At 36.0% G+C, this 24,299-nt stretch overlaps 1 protein-coding gene across 3 annotated transcripts in view; it reads right to left on the minus strand.

Moving 5' to 3' along the window:
- Nucleotides 1–24,299, minus strand: part of LOC108972325 (tau-tubulin kinase 2) — a gene marked incomplete at its 3' end in the record, with an annotated part of 206,105 nt that overhangs the window by 93,008 nt on the left and 88,798 nt on the right.

Genomic DNA, 24,299 nt, shown 5'->3' on the forward strand with positions numbered 1-24,299 from the left:
AATCCATATTTCTCCAAAAAATATGCCGCGAGAACATAACCGTCAATGGCGACCGCGATCGCGCCATAATAACGGACTATCTGACGCTTGAAATTGAAGCTTGTGATCTTGGCGAGATTTGGTTTCAACAAGAAAGCAACATCTCCCACATATCGCGAAATGCAAAGTCAAAGTCAATGCGGACAATCCCGCTTCGATTCAGGCCTCTGAGTAACACATCACGCGTGTTACTCACCAGTCGAAATGCTCGAACGAGTCATCGAAATTTGAACACAACGGATGGATCATCTGAGATGTCGCCGCCGCCAACATTTGAAAGAGTTCATCTTCAAAAAATAAATGCCACAGAATGTTCTTTCGATTGATAATAAATTTAAGGTATAAAACCAATCATGGAGTGAGATATAGGCCAAGTTTACGCTCAAATTTATCTATTTTAGGCACAAAGATTCATGCTTATACCATGCCGGCGATAAATTTTAACGTGTCTGGCTCATTTAGTTATTGATTTATCGCACTTTTTGTAGTTTTGAACAGTACCGTTATATGGGGAGTGAATGGGGTTTTTTATGCGATTTCGCATATTATTATAATATTCCTGCTGATCGAATTTGGTTGCTGTAGCTTTAGTGGTTTAGAAGATATTTACAATTAACTTATTATTCTCTGAGCCAAATATGAGTATTATATCTTAATTTCGTGCTTTGTAATGCCACTTTATAGGTTTTGGTTAGTGGCGATTTGTGGGGGTGACAGTAGTCCGATTACGCCCATCTACAAACTGTAATTTTTTTTTGTATAAAGAAACCTACATACCAAGCTTTATCCAGATATCTCGATTTTTACTCAAGTTACAGCTTGCACGGACTTACAGACAGACAGTCAACCGGATTTAAACTTTTCTTGTCATCCCGATTATTTATGAATATATAACCCTAAATCTCTACATCTCGATTAGTTTTAGGTGATACGTACAACCGTTAGGTGAACAAAACTATAATACTCTGTAGCAATTGCAATAGAATAAAATCTCTAAGCTCGCTGAAATCTTTATTTTTCAAGTTAAATTAACTGTGAAATTAACAAAATTATTGTATTGTATCAACGTGATATGAGAGTATAAAAACAAAACTACTAAAAAGTGATAAATATTTCGCAATTTTTAACTACTAAAAACGTAGAAATAAAAAGTAAGAAGGGATTAAGTCAATACTCTCACAATTTTCAAAAATAAAATCAGAGGCATACTTTCAGGTGTTCAACCAGAAATTCGAATATTATATTAGTTCCTAGTTCAGGGTGGTTTTCTACTACTATTACTTTACTAATTTTTTATACAAAGGCATATGATGACAAGAAAAAGAATTTCATTAATATATCCCAGAGATTGATTACTATTTTCCTATATAATATAGTCAGAGGAAGCTTCAGCGGAATAACTCCGACATATTTGTTTTAAGGGTTCGCTGAAATCAGCGTCTGTTCACAAGAGGTAAAACTCGCGACTCGCTTTATAAATGTATAAAAATCTTTATACTACTCACCTAGCAAGATTGTGTTCGTAATTTGGGACCCACCGCGAAGAAACCACTCCCATTGAAAAAGAAACAGCGTCGGACGAAAGACCTCACTTTTGATTTTTTTCCAAAACCATTTTATTTATTTATCTGTTTTTTCTTAAAGCCTACCAATAAGTTATAAAATCTTAAATCTATTTAAAAACTAGACAGGCTCAAGTAAGTGATTGAGTCGTTTTGGTGATACGTCACTCTTTAATACGCAGGCATACTTCTTTTAAATCGTGTTTGATCGCAGTAATGTACCACAGCATTAGCCAAAGGGTTGGGGTGGTCTCGGAGTTTAGATATGTATTTAATTCTGCTGTCTTTTACTTATTTCTTTACCACAGGGATACCAAGGTCTTTATGGATATTTTCGTTACGCATGAACCATAGCGAACATGTGATTGTTCTTAGCATTTTTTACTGAAACCTTTGTAATACAGGGCGGCTGATAAATTTTGCTACATTAAGAAACTCAAATAATTTTTTTTTTTTTCAGTGTATGGAATTCATTTTTCTTTTATTCATGTTAAAGCTCATTCAATTTTATTAAATATAGCTTAATTTTTTTTTAAAATAATGAAATTGAAATGCCCCCCCTGCTCGTTGATGCATGTGCGGCATCTTACCAAAAAGTTGTTCATTACTGCTTGGAGAGTTGAGACAGGAATAGCCGCAATTGTTCTCGAATGGATTGCCTTAGTTCATTCAAATTTGTTGATTTTGCTTTGTAGACTTCCTGTTTGCAATAACCCCACAAGAAAAASTCAGGTGCAGTAAGGTCAGGCGACCTGGGTGGCCAACGAAATGTGGAGTTTCTGGATATCAGTTTATTGGGAAATTTTCGTCGCAATTCTGTCATAACAGGTTGGGCTATGAGAGGAGCTGCATAATCTTGCTGAAACCACACAGAGTTGAAAGAAATTCTCAATGGGCGTAATTTTGGATAGAAAAACTCTCTCAACATGCTCAAGTAACGGTCTCCAGTATCCGTTTTCTTCGAAGAAGTAGGGCCCGACAATGCAGCGTGATGAAACTGCACACCACACTGTGACACGAAGTCGATGCAATTCCGTCTCATGGAGTATCTGTGGGTTGGAAGCACTCCATATTCGACAATTTTGTTTGTTTATGTTGCTGTTTAAATCGAAATGGGCCTCGTCCGACATGAGAAGACAGTTCAACATGTTACCATCCTCTTCCACTATTTGAAGCATCTTCTGGCAAAATTCCAAGCGAATCGGCAAGTCTGCAGCGTTCAGTTTGTTGGCCATTTGAATTTTATATGGGAATAAGTCCAAATCTTTGTGCATAATAACTGTAATGACTGTCGGCTTACACCCATTTCAGCAGATAAGCTTCTTGTCGAAACACGTGGATTGTTTTGTATGGCAGCAGCGATTGTTTCCTCCGTTCGAACTGAAGGGTTTCGATGGTAAGGTCTTCTGTTGACCTCTTTGAACTGAAACTACGGACTCCAGTGCGTGATAGCGGCGGACAATCCAAATTCTTGTTTCAGTGTCCCAGTTATCCATTTTTGTTAAATGTAAAAGTCAATCTGCAAACTGAAAAAAAATTAACCAGATTCATTAATTAGAAAAAAAAATAGAAAAAAAGTTATTTAATTTTTTTTCGGTAGCGGCTTTCATCAGCCACCCTGTATATAAATATTAGTTGTACAGGTCGTACCCCACAGTTGAATGCCATACATCCAAATCGGCTTTATGACTGCATTATATAAAAGCACTTTGTTGTCTAGGCTAAGTTTGGAGTTTTTATTTAAAAGCCAATTTAAATTTGCAGCTCTAATCTTTATACATGTTATTTTACTAGCGATGTGTTTTCTCCACGTGAACCTTCTATCTAGGTGAATACCAAGATATGTTACTGCGTTCGCTTGGGGTACTAAAATATTACTTATTTTTACTGCTGGGCACATCTTTGGTCTTAGCGAAAATGTAATATGCTTGCACTTCTGTTCATTCACATTTATACGCCAGTTGGCTAGCCATTCTTCGACAAACCTTAAGTGCTCGGCTAGAATTCTTGATGCTATTATGTGGCATTTGTTACGGCTCACTATAGCTGTGTTTATAAAAATTTATATTTTTTTTAAATAAGACTTCAATATTTTATACAATTCTAAAAGTAGAATTTTTTTAATCTTGTATAAAATACCTTCGTGCCACACCTTATCAAACGCCTGAGCTACATCTAGAAATATTGCTGAACAGTACTCCTTGTGCTCTAAGCTTTCTTTATCTCATTAGTAATTATATTTACTTGCTCTATTGTGCCATGTTTCGCACGAAAACCGAATTGATGAATTGGTATTGTATTATTTTCATGGAGGAGAGGAGACATCTTTGATATAATACTTTTTCAAATATTTTTGAAAGATAGGGTAGAAGTCTGATTAGTCTGTATGAAGACGGCTGTGTTAAGTCTTTCCCAGGTTTATCTACCAAGGTAATCTGCGACTTTTCCCATGAAATTGGATAATATACGAGACTAAGAATTGCATTGAAGAGCAAAGAAACCTCTACAGCAATAGTTGGTAACTTAATTATCATGATTGGGGAAATATTATCATGTCCCGGCGACTTTTTTGGATTAAGTTTTGTGATGGTATCAATAATTTCGGATGGTGAAGTCTTAGGAGACCCTAACGAATCTTTAGCTGTGTTGGGTAAGATTGACAGCTTAAAGTTTGGAATTAGAACTAGAAATAGAACAAGAAAATTCATCAAGCTTCTTGGCTTTCTCAGGATCGAAAAATTCGAAACCAGATCAATAATGTTGATAAATGGACGATATGTATCCAGTGCCCTTGACCTGCGTACGCTCCGAGAACCTAACATCAACTGGGACCACTATATTGTTGTAGCAAAGAGAGGCGCCCGCCTCTGGAGAGCAAAGTACGCTCGTCGATAAACACATGGAAGGTAAGACGTCGAGAAGCTACTATCGCAACCGACAGCGAAATGGTTTCCTACTCGACTAGCTCTCTGGAAGCACTCATCAGCAACTCTGTTTTAGAGAAATGTGGGACGATTTTGCAAACTCCTTATGTACAGTGGGCAAGCGACACCATTGATTTTCGTAATAGTCGAAAGAACAGGCGGTACGATGATGACTGTTGTATCGCAGTGAAGAGAAAGTGGGCGTCTGGTAGTGTGGTAGGATAGATACCGAAAGTTGAAGAGCAAAGCGATACGTATATACACACAAAAACGAAAAAGAACGAAATGCGTGAGTATGAAAATCTGCTAACGACCAGATTTCCATCATGCCGCAATTTAAAAAAAAAACTTGAAAAGGGGATCGACACACAAATCTTCTTCGTCAATTTTTAAGCGGTCTTAGACAACACGAAAAGGAACTGCCTCTAAGCCGCTATGTCTTGACTTGGTATCTTTGTAAAGCTAATACAGCTTTGTAAGCACCATCAGAAGTAGCGCCAGGATCGAGAAGTACTTCCCCGATCCGTTCGATTTCAAGATGGGTTTCAGACAAGTAACTTATCTAGCGATTTCTTGAATATATTGAAATATATATATATATGAAAATATAATTAATACGAGCTGCAAAGCTAAATAGATAAACTGCAATCTTCTATAGGAGTGCGCAGCTGCTGGCGTAGATATCAGTGACCTCAACAACCTCGCTGTTAGTTCTGCTTTTTCCAGACTGGATAGGAAAGCGAAGTAAATGGGTCTGGTAGTGAACGAGGACAAGACTAAATATTTCCTATAGTCAAACAATCAGTCGCGACTTGACTAGACCCTGCGTCACAGTTGACAGTCTTAACTTCGAATTTTTAGTTAATTTCTTGATATCTTGAAACCTGTATTAACAACAACAGCCGCTCTTATTGAGAAGTAAAAACCGCTCCAGACGAACAAAGACCATGGATAATGACAGCATCTAACTAGTCAGCCTGAGGAGTGTTCGAGAGAGAGGTTTTGCGGAAAAATTTTTTTTTTTTTGAGCACTCGATGTTGCCAGAGTACCGCTCTCGATGGTACGATGACTGCACTAGATATACTAAATATATGAAATAGTTCTGCGAATGAAGAGGACACTTCAGCTTTGAAATTTGACGATTCGGTACCCGCCGGTTGAAGCAGAGGAAGAAGAAGACCTCCACTCTGTTGGAGAGATCAGGACCTGTCTTCAGTTGGTATTTCGAATTAAAATTCTTAGCACTTGTTACGATTAAAGAACGGAAAACCTGTTTAAATCTTTTATGCTTTTATACTTTCTTTTGTATTTTCACTACTTAATAAAGTGATTTAAGCTTATTAGCTTTCACTTAATAACTTTTTATAATAATTTTCAATCGAAAATTAATGTTATCACAAAGATTTCATCAAATACATTTTTTTCTAGCAGGTGGAGATTACAACGCAAAACACACGTACTGGGGCTCACGTCTTCTTAACCCGAAAGGACGACAGCCGTATCAAACTGTTAGAAGTAGGCACAATAGCCTTGAAATAGGTAAGCCAACATATTGGCCAAGTGATCGTAACAAAATACCAGATTTAATTGTTGTTTCTGTAATCAAAAATATAGATAAATCGCACATAACAGCTGATACATGTACTGATCTATCTTCTGATCACTCTTGAGCGAGTTGGCTAAAATATAAAAAATACATCAGTAGCCACATTAATATTGAGTACAAAATAAATACAGGAAAAGATGTTGACGAAAGCATAAGAGAAGTCAATGAGTAATAACCAGCAACAGCAACCAAAAGCTAAAATCCGCTTGGTTTATCTCTAATAGAGCAATAGAAATGATTGTAAATGAAAAAAGGCGTGCGAGGCGTGAATGGCAGATAAATCGTTACCTTCCACTCAGCTTCAATTAAAATCTGCTGTACGTAAAATAAAAAAAAAAAACGCTTAAACATGAGGAAGAATTGCACACGGAAATGTATATAAAGAACCTGTGTCCAAATTCAAACAAGCAAAATTCCTTTTGGAAAGCCCAAAAGTCCATGAAGCCACCAACTGATTCCAACATGCCCATAAGAGACTTGGGTGGAAATTGGGCTCGAAGTGACGAGAAAAATGTTAATTGCTTTGCAAATAATCTAGAAAAGGTATTTCAACGCAAATGCCAAAGAACAACTTTAAGCTGTCAATCTTACCCAACACAGCTAAAGAGTCACTTGAGTATCATCAAAGAACTTAATCCAAAAAAACGACGGGACATGATAATATGAAAATGCTAATTGAGTTATCAATTATTGCTGTAGAGGTGCTCTCTTTGCTCTTCAATGCAATTCTTAGTTTCGGATATTATTTTGCAAAAATTGTTACATCATTTTCGATCATAATTAGTACATACAATGCCATATATTTTTTAAACTGTAATTTACGATACTAATGGATATACGCTTTTCTTTTAACACTTTTCCTTTAAAAACTGAGTACACAGTTTCCTTGGCAAAAGAAGAAACGAGTTTGCAGAAGGGCGTAACTACTGTCACGCTCATGAAAGGTCATTGAAACCTACAAAGTGTGATAAACAGGAACTAAAACACAGGGAATCGCAATAGCAAGAGACACCTGTGGGCTAAAAATCTACAAAAATGGGCCTTGCCCTCTAAGAAGTTTAGTGTATATATCTCCTAAATCACTTCAAATATAATATCCAAGCTCGCTAAGGACAAATCTCTTAATCATCCTAATCGATACTGCACAACCGGCAGTGAAATCCGGAGATAACCCCGTCCCTCCACCATATAACCGTTTCGTTAAATACTGCTAAAAGTTCGATAAATCAATAAACAAATACGCCAGTGACTCTAAATTTTACACTTAGGATTATACAATAGGACTTCATAGGAGCCGGGGTCAAAATTTGGACGACGAACGGCGCGGCACCGTACTCATTGCGGTGAAAACACATATTTTAGGAACCACTTGACTGATAGAATAACGTAACCCTCCTCTGATAAGTACCCAAGTATCCAATTCACTCACTTACATATTTTCTTAGTTACTTACTCTCTCAATCTCGTAATATGTCTGTACAAAAATTGTATTGCAATAGACCCGCTTTTTTATTCAGTACCTCCTTAAATATACATTTAACAGATTGTAGCATCACGCCACATGATACTATCTGTATAAAAATTACGTGTCCCGTTGTTTGTCCGCGATGGACTCCTAAACTACTGAACCGATTTTAGAAAATTTTGCAAACTCTCTGGTCTCTATGAAGCAACTTAGAAGAAAGCATAGTCAAAACAATTCATAAATAAGCTGTATGAAATGGACACTCTATTAAACGGACTGGCTAAATGAGCCTTAGTCGGCTGCCCCACACCACACCTACACCCATCTCTAACACGCACACTCACCTCGACATCACCAAAGTCCACATCAACACCACCCAGACGAGAGTCCCGCATCCACACACTCAAACACACCACACCATACATAAAAGGGTCAGCGTCTACACAGATTTTTCAGTGCTGATTCGACCGCCTTCGCATCAATTTCGTTTTTCCGCCACCGCTACGCAGAGTTTCGTCGTGAAATACCATATTAGAGTTTATTCCAAAATTGAAGCTCTGTATAATAAGTGAATTTAAATATTATAGAAGAAAACTAATCGAGTGTGCCAGTTATATTGGTAAAACTAATTATACCAACAAGTGATGCATCCCAAGAGTTTCATTTTCCAACACCTAAAGCGCAATTGGTATGTGAAGCGAGCACTGACCCAACGCGGACAACTCTAATAACTGGCCAGAAAGGCTGGTTCGATGTAATCTGTTTATGAGAAATTTCACTGTACATATTTCTAAACATATGCATGTATTCACACTCCATAAAAAAATATAATACAGTTGAACTACCATAGCTCTAACTCGAAGTTCTCCATAACGCGAACCCTTAAATTAGCAATAGAAGTCAAATTGCATACAAATTTCTTGCCATAAGTCGAAGTTTTTTTGGAAGTGGATTATGGTGATTCGAGTTAAGAAAGTTCGACTGTAATTATAATTTTCAGTAAAGGCTATTTTCTCAATGTTTTGTTAGCAGCCATTTGTCAGTTAAGTTCTGTTAAACTTAGCCAAGGTTCCTTCTTTTGGTAAAGAACATGTTTTTAACTAGAACTGACAGATGCTTAATGACTGAGAAAACAGCCTTAAATTCGTTATTTTTTTCCATTGACATATATTTTTTTTAAATATATAATATTTAAAATTAAACTTCAAGTACAATCCCCTGGATTCTTATACCGACAAAAACGTTTTCGCTTTATTCGTACTGTTAATGAACTTGCTACAATAAGTCTTCGTAATATAACGAAAAAGTTTTACGAAATACAGTTGTTATGATTCAAACTGCAAAAGAGGTGTTTCAATCGATAAAGATATCTGGCGACGAGGATAATTTTGGCAATTTGCAGCAAAAATTCGTGCGAATTAAAAATAAAAACAAGAAAGGAAACATATGAGCGACAAATAGTTGTGCAAAAGAAGAAATAATAAATAAATAAATTTACTAAAACAAAAAAAAAACATAAGTTGAATTAATACGTTAACAAAAAGATTCGGCAGTGACATTGGTGGAATTCGGTGCACGGAAGTGCGTTAAATCGTCAATAAAAACAAAAATCTTGCGAATTGAAAATAAACAAAGCAAGAAAAGTTTGAACGAAAAATCATTGTGCAAGGGAAGAAAAAAAAATCTCAAATAAATATTTAAAATAAATTTACTAAAACATAAGAACTAATGCGTTAATGAAAAGATTCGGCAGCGACATTAGTACAGTTGAGTGTGCAGGTGTGCGTAAAATCGTGAATAAAATATGAGTGATTACGATTATTAAAAGTTTAAAAAGAGTAATATATTATAAAATAAGAATCTGCTATCTTTATCGATTGCCCATTGAGAATTTCATGACATTTCTTAGATTGAAAGTGAAGTTATTGCGTTTTAAGTGTAAGTATGTTTGTGTAATCGGTGCGAAAATGAGCTTCGAACAACGAGCCAACATCAATTTTGTTTTGAAATTGGTAAAACTTTTACCGAAACGAAAATTGATGAAACAAGTGTATGGCGGAGTGGTTCCAATATTTTTAAAGAAATCATAAGAACATAAATAACGATTAATATGTGTGCCAATCAAAATCCTTGATCACCGGAAATTCCATCGAAAATGTGCGCGAATCAATCAAAAATTGAAATTCATGGAAATACCGATATATCGCATCTTGACCTAACATTTAGGCTTACGAAAGGGGTGTGCACGATTTGTTCCGCACAAATTGACTGACGACCAAAAATTGCTTAGAATCTGAACAAAGAACTGGTGAAACAGTCAAGATAATAGTCTTCCAGTTAATCATATCGTAATAATTATTAGCTTTGAATTCAGCTTTGGCACTTTATTGCATCTAACCCTTCCATTTACAGTGTCAGACTCTCTGGCTGCCAGAAGACGGTCAAGGGCCAACTTTCTGACTTCTATCCGTTCGTCAGTCATCATACTAAGGAGAATGTTTTCTGGAAGAGCAAAGAAAGCATTCTGTTGAATGGATGAATCGACAACCTTGCGCAGTTTAGCAGGTAAATATCTCGACCTTTGAATTGCAGCATAGATATGGCGCGAGCTATCTTTGATTGAACTATTGAATCTTATTGAGTACCACAAAGGTGAGTAAACTGTAAGTATGTACTTGACCAAAATCTTTATTTCCTTTGTTGGTTTCTCAGTAGAAATGTACAATCTCAGAATTCTATTTGCACAGGTAAGCCAGAGAGATTTGCACATATTACCTGGATGCATCAACGCTAAATCTGAGGAACATTGACCGGAAATAACAGCTTCTGATATTTTATAGATATAAGCTTGGTCTGTGCTAGGTTGGGTCGGATTAATAACCTCGGAAGGTAATTGGCAGGATGGAAAACTTTCAAATTTGACAACAGGCAACTTCTCACAATCAGGGAGGTGTTTACCTGTGTCGCCACAGAATGTATTTGGTGCCTCACCACCTATGTGTTCGAAAAGAGCACAAAATGGAAGTTCCTTTAAATGTAGAAGACAAACAACCCACTGTAATGGCCTACATATTATTTCTTCTAGTTTCCGAATGATTCCACCTTTCCAACCTGTGTTCGTGTTGGTGCTATCAGCACCGACAACTTCTAGATGTTCCACATCAACTGAATTGTGTTGTAAATGTTGCCATATAGCTTGCGTCTCATCCTCAGCTGACCCGGAAGGAGAGGTGACGTGGCCAAAGTAATGAAAACCAGGTTCCGCAATAAAAGAAATATGTTCCTCTTTGACAGTGTCGCGGTAGTACTTTTCACCTTCGCTGACGAGTGTAAGTGTATTGTCTTTCCGGCTGTCAAAATACAGCCCATATACAGGGTCAATTTCGGTGTTTTGGAGCTTAACTCCAACACTTTTTTTGCCCGACTAATCTTGCATTTGTCAGTGACAAAGCTAGCCTGATCCTCTGTTATGAAACCTGCATATTTGGCATCCAGAAAAGCAGATGAAACAATCATGGCCGCTGCTATATCACTTACTCCAAATCTTTAGGCAGCTAAAGCAGTGTGTTCTAATACTAGTGGGTTTTGTTTAGTTTTAGAGGATGGAAGAGAAAATTCATCATCAGGATCGCTTTTGGTAGAATCCATGTGCGTCGCACCTACATTGCTGTCGTCTGTATGAGAGTCTGGCTGATCTGAATGGTCACGTGTTCTAGCTGATACTTTTCTGGCAAGCGTTGATGTTGAATGACGTTTTGAAAGATTTTCTTGACGTTCATTTGTCTTTGTAATCATTTTTGTTTCAGATAGATCAACACTTCCAATGCGACCAATTCTTCTGGTTCTCTGGTCCAAGAGAAATGGTTGTTCATTGATAGGAACTTTCCTTTCCTTTGGACAAGTGCAAGAAGAAAAATAACTGCATTTACAAGCAGCGATGTCAAATAATTTTCCGGCAGAAGAGACAAAGTCRTCTCTTTTAGAGCTCAAACCTATTGGGTTCCTTAAAAACATTTGTTTAAGAGTCACAAATTTCTTATGGTATGTGGTGAGCATTTGTACAACTCTGGTGTGTGAAACTATCCGAATAGATGACTTTTGGAAAGTATTTTCAACCTTTTTGGCAACTATTTCTGTAACCTCTTTACTCCTAGGTTCATAGTTGTAGCCTCGGAGTCGCCCTATACGAAATCTTTCAAACTGATAACACAAAAGAMCATCCTGGTAAGTAGGTAACTGGGACTCAGAGAGATTGTACGGATATATGCCAAACACACATTTCTGTCTAAATTTAAATTTAGATACAGACATTTTGAGTTCAGTGTTCTGTTGAGAGAATATAAGTGATAGCACTCGGTGAAATCAACGACAAGAGTAAAGGAACTCGATGAAAAAATATTTATGTGGAGACCAGTCCGAACGTGTCTTATGGTGCAGGGAAATGTAAATGTAAATGTAAGTGATAGAACTTGTAAAATTATAGGTCACACTTTACTGCAATGCAGAAGATTCAAAAGCATAACCATTGATAATAGGCTTAAATATGCGAGGGATAACAAAATTTGCTACAAATGTCTCAACCATAATTGGTTCGAAAATTGTGATAATACTTTAAAATGCAAAATTTGCAATAAAAATAAACGAACATCCAGAGTCTGGAGATAGTAGAACATCAATGTCTACAAAATCAACATTAACAAAAGTAATTCTGGCCACAGCTCAGATAAAAGCGAACGCGGCGAATATATATTGGTAAGAGCTCTAATTGACCAAGGGTCTCAAATAACAACAATATCTGAAAAATCAGCGCAGATATTAGGGGTACCAAGGACAAAAAATGAAACAAAACTCCATGGGCTGAGAGGTGTTGTGGTTGGCGAAACAAAATTCAAGATTCAGATACAAATTAAACCAAGATTCCTAAGCCAACATGTGGAAAAAGTAGATGCTGTAGTTTTATCATCACTAACCACTGCTCAACCAGATCAATCATTTAAATATGTTTAATAAGGCAGATAGAATAGACATGATAATTGGTGGAGACATTTTTAGCCGAATAATTCAAGGCGGTGTTGAAAAAAGTGACGTAGTCCTTGGACAGCAACAAAATTCGGTTGGATTTTATCTGGAATCATCAAACGAAAAAAATTCGGTAAGATAACAGTTTGAAATCAAAATCTTCGAATTTAAAAAGCCTCAATGACATCATGTTTTCTGGTCCTAAACTACCGGAAGTAATGTTTGACATTCTTCTCAAATGGGGAGATATCACTGCTGATGTGAAAAAAATGTTCAGACAAATAAAAGTTACTGAAAAGTATTGCGAATATCATATAATTTTATGGCGCGAAAGTCCTTTGAACAAAATTGAAAAATGTGAGTTGACCACAGTGACTTATTATGCATCAGCTCCATATTTAGCAGTACGTACATTATTTAAAAATGCAAATAAATGTCCAAACACTAACCAAAGAAGATTCTATATGGATGACCTTATGACTATCGCAGATTCAGTTAAACAATGTCAAGCTATTCAAGAAGGCATCAGCAACCATCTTCAAATCTTTGGATTTCATTTTCAAAAATGGCTTTCAAGCTGCAGTAGCAAATTAAAGAAAATGAAGCAGTGAAAACTCTTGGACTATATTGGGATCCAAAACAAGACGATTTCCAATTCAGAATTAATTGGACAAATGCCAAAAAGACCACTAAAAGGAGCGCTCAAATATTTGACACACTGGGCTAGCTTTCTCCCATAATTATAATTGCAAAGTTATACATTCAAAAACTTTGGACACTGCAATCCAGGTGGAATAATCAACTATCACAAGATCTACCGAAGGAATGGATGCAATTCATAGAGAAACTGTATTTAATAGAAAACGTACGGATTCCACGATGGATAGGAACTTGTATGGCCTCTCAAATTCAAATGCATGGGTTCTGCGGTGCTTTAGAAAGAGCTTATGCCGCAGTTATATACATAAAAAAGGGTAACAATGTTAAACTTTGAACAGTGAAAACCAAAGAAAGCTCACTCAAAACCGAAAAACAATTCCGAAATTAGAACTCTGCGCAGCACACTTATTAGCTAAATTGATCAGTAAAGTGATAAAAACAATTAGCATATGTCAAGCAATCTATGCATGGAGTGATTCAATTAAAACTCTAAGCTGGATTGAAAATTCAGGTATTTCTGCGGAGAAAATATTAAATCTAGACATTTGGTGGCATGGACCAAAATGGCTGAAATTATCTGAAAGTCAATTGCCAGTAGTCAAAACAAACGACTCAGCAAGAATATTGTTAACATCAAAGGATCAGAACGAATTTATGGATGATTTAATTAGCAGATATTCTAATTGGTTGAAACTACAAATGGTTATGGTATACTACGATTTGGGAAAAAACAAAGAAATTATCAAACCGTAAACTTATCTGCAGAGGAACTCCAATCAGCTAGAATCGTAATCATTCGACAAACTCAGAAACACTTATTTAAAGATGAAATAAATAAGTTAATGAGTAAGAAACACATGAGCAGTACGAGTCAAATCGTCAACCTCAATCCAGTTTTAGATAAAAATTACATTATGAGAGTTGGATTGGATATTGCAAAAATTATGTATTGCAAAAAACATCCTATAATTCTTTCCAAATCCTATTTGAGTTCGTTGATAATTAAAGATGCTCACCATTCCACTTTACATGGTGGAAACAGATTAACGGAAGCAATAATAAGGAGACAATACTGGATTCTAGGATTGAAAAATGCAATCAAAAGTTGTATACGAAAATGTTGCGAATGCAGAAGATACAACCAGGTCACAGAAAAACAAATTGTGGGCGATTTACCAGAATTCAGAGTGTCACCATCAAGTCCTTTTACCTATGTCGGAGTTGATTATGCAGGATCATTTCAGATGAGATGTTCTAAAGGCCTTGGGCAAAAATCATTCAAAGGATATGTGGCAGTTTTTGTATGTATTTCAACAAAAGCAATACATCTAGAAGCTGTAAGCGATTTATCAACTGAAGCTTTTCTAGCAGCGTTAAGACGATTTTTTGCCAGAAGAGGAAAGAGTCTTCACATGTACTCCGATAATGGAACAAATTTTTTTGGAGCCAACAGATTTATTGATAAGGAGTTCAAACATGCGGCAAAAAATAACAATGAAGTATCATCGATTTTAGCGAATGAACAAATATCTTGGAATTTTTATCTCCCGGCAGACCCACATTTTGAAGGAATGTGGGAAGCAGGTGTAAAGAGAATGAAGTACCACATAAAAAGAGCAGTTGGAGACACTAAGCTAACTTTTGAAGAAAATACTGGGATCTTTAAAGTGTTCAAAAATTCTACATATATGAAAATATATATAAATTCAGAGTGATATCAGTCCGACGTTGGACCCGATCGTGACAACTATAAGGAAATAGCGGAGCACCATATAACTACTCTTCAAATAAGTAGAATAGACGACAACGAAGAGCAGAGAAAGCTACGAGAAAGCATTGACAAGATCAGCAACAACTAATTAAAATTAATTGAGTTAAATTTAAGAAACCATAGCGGACATGTATCTTTAGTGTTATTAGCAATTGTAATATTATGCCTTTTAATACTATATTTCCGTTATAAATGTAAAGCGAATCATGCTGATAGAATCATTGTCAATATTCCCAACCCGTAGAATATTAATAACATAAAAAAATACAGTCCACTAATTTAAGTAACAATTTTCTTTCCCTCGGCAATATGTTCAAATATCATTGAACATGCATACTTATCAGCAAAGCCGAAATATAATTAAAAATAAATAATATACGGTCCACTATCAGTTGACTGCATACAAAAATGCAGCAAATAAAAGAAAATATATAATAAGAAACCAGCCTTATGGTGGTTATTGTATTCTTCATCATAAATCTTCAAGTGCCTTAAAGTGCGCATACATGACACATAAGTGCGTTTGATCGGTATGTGTTCGCATGCTGTTTACTCGTGTATGGGCTTGTGCGCRTACCGATCCATGTTCGCGAAAATGTTTGATTTTTTAACGATCGGTACGCGTACATGTGTGTCGTGTATGGCGTTGTTGCGCACAAAATCTCATTTCTCTTGTGTCCCCGAACAGTGAGGATCGCGGACGAACAATGGCACGTGTTAAGGGGAGCTTCAAAAAATCGATTTTTTTGAGGCTTTTTTTGTGAAGGAAAGAAATAATTGATGCAAGTGAAAGTTCTAGGTTTTATAGTTATATATGTAAATATTTGAACACCTTTCACAAATTTTTTGGATACGATATCTTTGGTATTCTGCCTTTGGGAAGCAATTGCCCGATGCATCTCGCATGTGCCTTTCTCGGACGGCGGGCAGAAAAAAATTCAAAGAGATTCATATGATTCATGTGATATTAATCGATTGTCGTTTTTATATATTTTGTAAGCAACTCAAACACGGAAAGGTTAAAAATAAGAAAATTTTACATTAATTTCGTAAATATTATCAAAAAAAGTCAGCATATATTTTTATTTTTATTGGCAGTTATGTTTTTTGACTGTATTATAGAAAATTTAGTATTTATTATCGACATATAATATTTATTTTCATTCAAATGTAAAAACATCTCTGAATAATGAAATGTAATAGATTTTGTGACTATCACTTACAGTTTAACTCAAAAATTGTCTCTAATTTAAAATCTCAAATTTAGAGACTTGATACTGTATTACAGTACAGAATCGCACGGTAAGAAAATTCAAAACAAAGGTGTAAAATTTTACAATTTTTTTTAAATTGAAAAAGTGGTTTTTGACAAAAAAAAAATTTGCTTTATGTTGTTTAAAAATATGTTCAAAATTGACTTTTCTTATTTTTTTTAGTTTAAATAGAAAATAATTGTATGCCGATGATAATAAACTTTGCCCTAATTCCATACGACGTTTAGTTTTTTTGGAATAATCGTAAAAACGGAAAACCGAAAAATCGCGCTTCAAAGTTTTCGCTTTTTGCCCAGACGCTCGATCACTATTTCCCTTCTAGCTTCGACAATATTTCGAATTCCAATCTATAACTTTGGGGAAATATTGTTAGATAATCTTTAAAGAGATTTAAGCAAAACAAAAAAAATCGATTGTTTGAAGCTTCTAAATAATAAAGATTTCGTATCAGAGTTTATTCATCTTATAAAAAATGAATTGGCAGTTTGGCAAACGAAAAGTGATAAATATAAAAATAAAATTGAGAAAAATAAAAGTTTCTAATAACTTATTAACGAAATACAAAGAAACAGATAAAAGTGCTACATCTATATAAAATAAAAAAGAATCGCCAAAATGTATGTACGCTCATAACTTTCATACCACTGAACCAAATTTGACAATTTTTTTTTAATGTGGCCGTTGAGGTTCAAGGATGGTTTTTACGGTTTTAATTTCGAATAATTTCCGAGAAACTCATAAAAAGAGCCCTTTTCTTTTCCCCAAAAAAGTAACGGTTTTCCATACACTTTTTTTTATTTTTGTTTTTCAATATTTTGATTTGTGAATTATTTGAATCGTTCAATTTCGGTCGCTTGCTTTTTTATTCCGGCTATTCGAAAGAAAAATTATTCACTGAAAACTTTATGTGTGTTTCACGCAAAGTGATCAATTGCAGATTGAAATTTGTTAAGGCGTTTTTGTTTTGCGAGCAACGTATGGCAGTCCAAGGCAAGGCAAGGCAAGAAGCACTCCCAGGATGCGATGACACACTTGCAGAATTATGGATCGCGGTCAATCAACAATCGTAGATATACTCTGTTGAGTGGCAAAAGGGAGGTTTTCCGCACGTACACATTCTTCTTTGGATGCTGGTTAACCAGATCAAATTGATGAAATCATTTCTGTGGAAATTTCTGATGCAGAGAAAGTATTATTCGAAGCGGTGAAAACCAATATGATTCATGGATCTTTCGAACATTACAATCCCTTTTCGGTTTGTATGGCTGACAATAAATGCGCGAAACACTATCCACATGCTTTTCTTTCGGAAACACAAACTAGAAATGATGGATATCGACTCTATCGGCGTAGCTCACCAGACGACAATGGCAGAACATTCAGCATTTAATTTAAAAGAATGAATATCGAAGTCGACAACTCATGGATCATACTATATTCACCACTAATTCACATTCAAAACTCTTATTAATGTTGAGTATTGCAGTTTGGTGTAATCGATAAAATACGTTTGTAAGTACGTCAATAAAGGAAGCAACATGGCGGTTATTGGTCTTGAACGAGATGAGATCAGCAAGTATCAAATGGGTCGATACGTGAACTGCAATAAAGCGGTTTGTGGATATTTACCTTTGCAACCGACCGTTGTGCGTCTCGCAGTTAATTTGGAGAATGACCAAAGAGTACATTTCAACTCAGAGAATACAGTACAGCCAATTAAAACATCGCCAGCAACAAAATTAACACTTACGAGTTTTTTCTCAACTTGCGCAGTGAGCTGTTTGCGAGAACATTGCTCTATTAGGAAATATCTTGATATACATGGAATGCATCGGCGAAGAAATCGTTACGCAGAACGGTAGACAAACCAGTATATTGACATCCAGGTGTGTTCTCAACTAATTCCTTCGGACGAATTTATACAATCCACCCATAAAATGACGACGGTTTCTACCTTCGATTAATGTTCGAGGTTCAACTTCATTTGAGTCATTGAGAACTGTGAATGGTACGGTGTGTGCAAGTTTTGGAGAAGTAAGCCAGCGAACCAAAGTAACATTGCCAAAGATATTTTACATCGTCTTCGCTAAAAACTGGAAATGGATCAATTCCGGTTGATACTTCCGGAGGTTTGATACCAATTCCATTCGCGTTTATCAATTGACGAAAGATGAACTCATCAGGAATGTTTATCCGAACATTGGCCAAATTATAGTAACTACGATTCCTGAAGTGCACGCGCAATGTTAGCTGCCAAAAATACCGATGTTGTTGACTTAAAGTGGAAGATTCAAAGTCAAATTCCGGGAGACTTGCGCTCGTATAAGTCGCCACGGCGAATATCGCATTCGATGGAATGATGAGCTGTATGAGATATATGACGACATTGACATAGTTCAGCGAATTAAAAGACAGCGGCTACGCTAGGTCATGTCGTCCGGATGGACGAAAACACTCCAGCTCTGAAAGTATACGACGCAGTACCCGCCGGGAGAAGCAGAGGAAGAGGAAGACCTCCACTCCGTTGGAAGGACCAAGTGGAGAAGGACCTGGCTCCACTTGGAATATCTAATTGGCGCCACGTAGCGAAAAGAAGAAACGACTGGTGCGCTGCTGTTAACTCGGCTATAATCGCGTAAGCGGTGACTACGATAATCAAGAAGAAGAAGAAGAAGTTTTACGGGATGGGGTGGTTAAGCATCCACATCATTTAAACACCATGATTTAATCGGTATTCATCGTCACAGGACTTCTGTCGTCTGGCTTATCCATAGTGTTGTTTTCACCCGCTCTGAATCGTCGAATCCATTCCTCCGGAAATCAGAGGATAACTTTTAATAACTATGCTATTAAAACTACTAAAAGGGCGATAAGTCAATAACTAAACGCGCTAGAGACATTATATTTTAACACCGAGGTGGTATAAGGGAGCTTTATTGGAGTCGATGTGAGAACTTGACAATGGGAGTGGAACCGCCCACTTTTTGGTGAAATCCCATATCTCGGGACCCCACCAAACCAATTCGACAAAACTTAGTGCATGGCAATCTCTTTACATTCTTATGTCACAGTATGAAATCGGACAACAACCACGTCTACTTCCCATATAGCACAATTTTGAGTTCCACTTGGTTCGTTCAGTTTCCAGTACACAAAACACGAAGAATGTGATATAACGGAATAAAACTTTGCATAAATAATGTCTTTAGTTCAAATTCAAAATCTGCTCAAGCCCCTAGGTATCAAATATTTAGACCTATAAGTACCGAGGTGATTTTTGATCGAAAATGTCGGTCAATGTGTATCTTACACATGTAATTGAGTTTAAATTATAATACTTTCCTTATAATGGTATGTCTGTATGCCAAGAATGGGTAGAATCGGACAAATATAATACTTCTCTGAACCCCCATATACCTAATAGAAAAATAAAAATTTTCGATTTTCAGGATGACTTTGACCCACATACAAGTAGATCGGTTAAAATGTGAGTTATCCCAATGAAATAAGAAAGAGCGTGTTTTATTTATAACAGTGCGTCTTTGTGCTCAAAAAAGATAAATTTGAGCGAAAACTTGGCCTAGCCCCTATATAACAAATATCAGCATTTTCGCACATTCGGCTGACTTTACACCTTGACACCTGATTGGTTTTACACCTTAAAGTATTTCCCTGGCTTTGATTCTTGCAAGTTCGAAGAGTATAAAATGTTCGGTTGCACTCGAACTTAACGCTTTCTTATTTGTTACATATGTATATGTACGCTGTCCCTAACTTCTGCTTGCCTCGCGCAAACAATATTTCACACTCTGCATTTTCGCTTTCAACACTTCAACTGTTGAACGGTCGTAGGCATGGACGAAATACCACATATTTTTAGGTTTTTTTTTAGTTGTTTTTCCATTAATCGATTTTCTTTAAAAGATTTTAAAATTTGTATAAATTTAAGTATATTTTTAGTTTTACGTAAATATTTTTATATTATGTAAATAAGTTGTAAGGTAGCAGTATTTCTCAAAAGCAACTGAGCATTATTTTAATAGAATAAACTCCTCCGGCCTAGGCCTATGACCATGGAAGTAACGGCGAGTTTGCGCGAAGACGGGGCGGTGCAAAGAACTTAGTTCTGACAAAACATTGAATAAGTCAAATAAAAACTTGCCGACAAATATACATTTGAACTCGCATACATATTGACACTGCATTGTGCACATCGCTGCGAAGTTAACAAAGTTTCTAGGCATAATAGGATAAATTGAACAACTGTGAATATATATTAATTAAAACATAACATAATCATTTCGCAGGATCAGGAGTTCATATAAATGACAATTTTATAATTTAATACCTAATATATAGTACATACGTGATTCACATAACCTATCGGGTGAACTCAGCTTTAACTTTGGATTCATTGACATTTCAAATTCATCTCACCCGACTAACCGGATAAAAACCAATAGAAACCTAAGGTAAAGTAACGGGACCTCTACTCCATCTAAAATTCTGTAAAATCTGTAGTGCTCATTCTCACATTGAACCAGTTGTAAATTGCATTGCTGAATCTGTAGTTATATCAACTATGGCTCCGTCACATAGTCAGACATCTACTGACATTATAAATATAATAACAAAACTCCGAGAAAACGGACAAACTACAAAAGAATAGACTACAGATATACTAGTAGCAAAGCAAAGTACTTCCACTATCCACTATACTGTTAGAAAGTTTCACAAGGAAAATAGAGTGTGTAACATATCCAGAAAAGGCCAAGGGAAAATATTAACTGAAAATGATGAGCGTTTCATATTGCGAATTGTAAATCTACAGCAGAAACTATTCGATGAACACTTCGAATCAAAAATTTGCTTGGAAGAGCGATAATAAAAAAATAACAAAACAGATTTGAATTTGCTAAAGCCCACCTGAACAAATCCAGAGAGTTTTGGTATAGGGTAAATTACATAATTTTCATCGAATTTTGCTGAAAACAGTTTTAATGATGAATTTATTCATGATTTAGGTTCTTTTTACGGATGAAAGCAAATTCAGTTTGCAAGGTTCGGATGGGCGCAAGTTTGTATGGCAGCGTCCTAATGAAGCCGATCTTTCAAAACATACTAGAGCTACTATGAAGCACGGTAGTGGCTCAGTCATGGTCTGGCGATGTGTATCAGCGAAGGGAACCGGTAATCTGCATTTTGTAAAAAATATAACGGATCGTTTTCAGTACGTCGGTATTCTCAAGGAGAATGTCAAAGCATCTTGTGAAAAATTGGGTATCCAAAGAGACATTATTTTTAATCAGGCAACGATCCGAAGCACAATTCAGGACCATCTAAATATAATTGAGCATCTCTCGAACGAAGTAGGACGAAAAGTGTATCGAAAACAGTATTCTAATGGAATACATGCTGGAAACATGCTATTCCTATACATACTATTTCGCTACTAAATAGTATGTATACTATAAAAAATTCGGTCTTCTCTTTGCTGAATTGAACATCAGAAAATTCTTCAATTTCTAGGCAACATGGAAATAAATACGGGCTTTCAAGGCTATATTTATTTTTAATTTTTTTTTTAACTTTTTTTTTTATTAAATTTCGTTTAAAATTCTTATTGTTATCCTCGAGCATTGGAGGGGATGTTCCATATGAAAACGAATTTTGGTTGAAAGAGGCGCACAGAAAAAAACGTCAGAGTTATGAACGAAAGCACTTAATATCGCAGAACTCGCATTTCTGTTGAATAAATTTTGATTCTGTGCCTTTTTTGCCGCTTGCGCGAATGTTTGATTTTTTACAAATGGCGTATTGAGGGGCATATGTACATTCTTATATATGTACAATACGATATAAGTTAAAACTAAAGAGTTAGAGTAAATTTCGGGATATCTAAAACTGAAAAAACCCGTTTTTGTGATTTTGTTAATTATTAGTTTATATATGCTTAAATAAAGCCAAGCCAAGCGGACTGAGTATGCTAGGAAATCTATATATGTACATATATTACGAAAAATAAAGAAATTGAAATCAGTCATAGAAAATGTCTCTTTCTCTTTATGGTAGTGACGCTACGTTGCAGGTATAAACCATTTTTAAATTATTTTGTTAATTTCTAACAAAATTCTAAACTTTAAAATTATATCTACTCCATTTTTCAGTTTGTACAATTTGGTAACAAAATGTTTGCTTCATATGTTATAATTATTTTTTTAGTTTACGTTCGTAAGTCGGTTAAAAATTAACATTACAAACCATCCTCATTGGATTTCATATTGAATTAAGCAAGTTGCCAACTTGATTATGCATTGCGATTCGAGATTGTAATTATGTATATACGAACTTAACCGTTTGAACCGTATTTAGTAGTATTTGCGTCGGGTCTTTGCGGCAACAATAGTAATACATTTAAATTGGATCGTAACTTATATAAATATTGTTATAAAATTTTTTATTGCAATATTTTCAGTTAGAATGTATAAATTTTATACAGAAAATACTGACAATATTCTGTAATATACTAAGCCCAAAAAATAAGGTGACATTGTATTTATTTTGAAAATTCTTTATTTATTCTTCTAAATCAATTTCATCCCCTTCAAAGTAGTCCCCTCCCGATGCAATGCACTTTTGCCAACGGATTTCCGGTCTTCGAAACACTGGTTGTAGTTACTTTCCGGGATAGCCTTTAGTTCCGTCTTCGCTGTGGCATGAATCTCCTCTATCGTATAAAAACGGTGTCCCCGGAGCGGTCTTTTGAGTGTGGTGAACAGCCAGAAGTCGCACGGCGCCAGATCAGGTGAATGGTTGCGGAACGATAGGGGTTGAATTTTTGGCGAAATGATCACGCATTACGAAGGCAGTATGGGATGGTGCATTATCGTGGTGTGAAAACCAAGAATTGTCTTTCCACAATTCCGGCTTTTTAGGCTGATAGCGTTACGCAAGCGACGCATAATGTTCTAATAATATTCCTTGTTGACTGTTTGACCGGTTGGAAGGATTTCATAATGCACAACACCACTATAATCGAAGAAAATAGTCCACATGAACTTGATTTTTGAGCGACGATATTCTCTGGATTGATCGGTTGTTTTGAGGTCGTAAGCATAGATCCAAGTCTCATCGCCAGTTATAATGCGTTTCATGACACCATGGTAGTCGGAAAGCATCGTTCCACACACTTCAACGCGACGCCTTTTTTCCAAAAAATTCAATGTTTTCGGTACCAGTCGAGATTTGACGCGCTTGAGGCCCAAAACATCCTTCAAAATGGYATTGGCTGAGCCTTTCGATATGCCAACTTCATCAGGAAGGTCTCTAATTGTTAAGCGACGGTTTTTCAACACCAAATCTTTGATTTGTTGAACGTGAGCTTCGTTGGTTGAGGTTGATGGTCGCCATGGATGCTCTTCGTCTTCGTCTTCGACACGATCACGGCCGCCTTGGAACTCACTAAACCACTTGTTAACATTTTTTTAGACATAGCCTCATCACCAAAGGCTTTCTGCACCATCCTCAACGTATCCGCAGCAGAAAATTAATGCAAATTCTTTGCTCAACAAATTTCGACATCGCAAAAACCGAAAAACTCACTTTTAGCAGCTCACAGAACGACACGTATCTCAAACACTAATAAATATTTTGACATGAAATTTGACATAAATGTGACTGACAGTACTATCAACCTAAAAAAAAAGAATTCTCCAAATCCTTCGACGCGAGTTAATACCTTCACCTATATATATAATATATATATGTAACAATATCACCTAGCAACAGCATATCACGCACATACAACGTGAACAATCAAACAAAGGGAGATACAACCAATCACAGCACGCCACGCTACACCAGTATAAAGCTATAAATACAGTGTATCGCGCGCACTGTGTGTTCTTCAATTCAGTTTAATATAAACCTTAGATATAGTCAGATGTATTGTATAATACTTTTATATTAAATAAAGAGA

The sequence above is a fragment of the Bactrocera latifrons genome, unplaced genomic scaffold, assembly GCF_001853355.1.
Source record: "Bactrocera latifrons isolate USDA-ARS-PBARC rearing strain unplaced genomic scaffold, ASM185335v1 scaffold_392, whole genome shotgun sequence".
NCBI lineage: Eukaryota > Metazoa > Arthropoda > Insecta > Diptera > Tephritidae > Bactrocera > Bactrocera latifrons.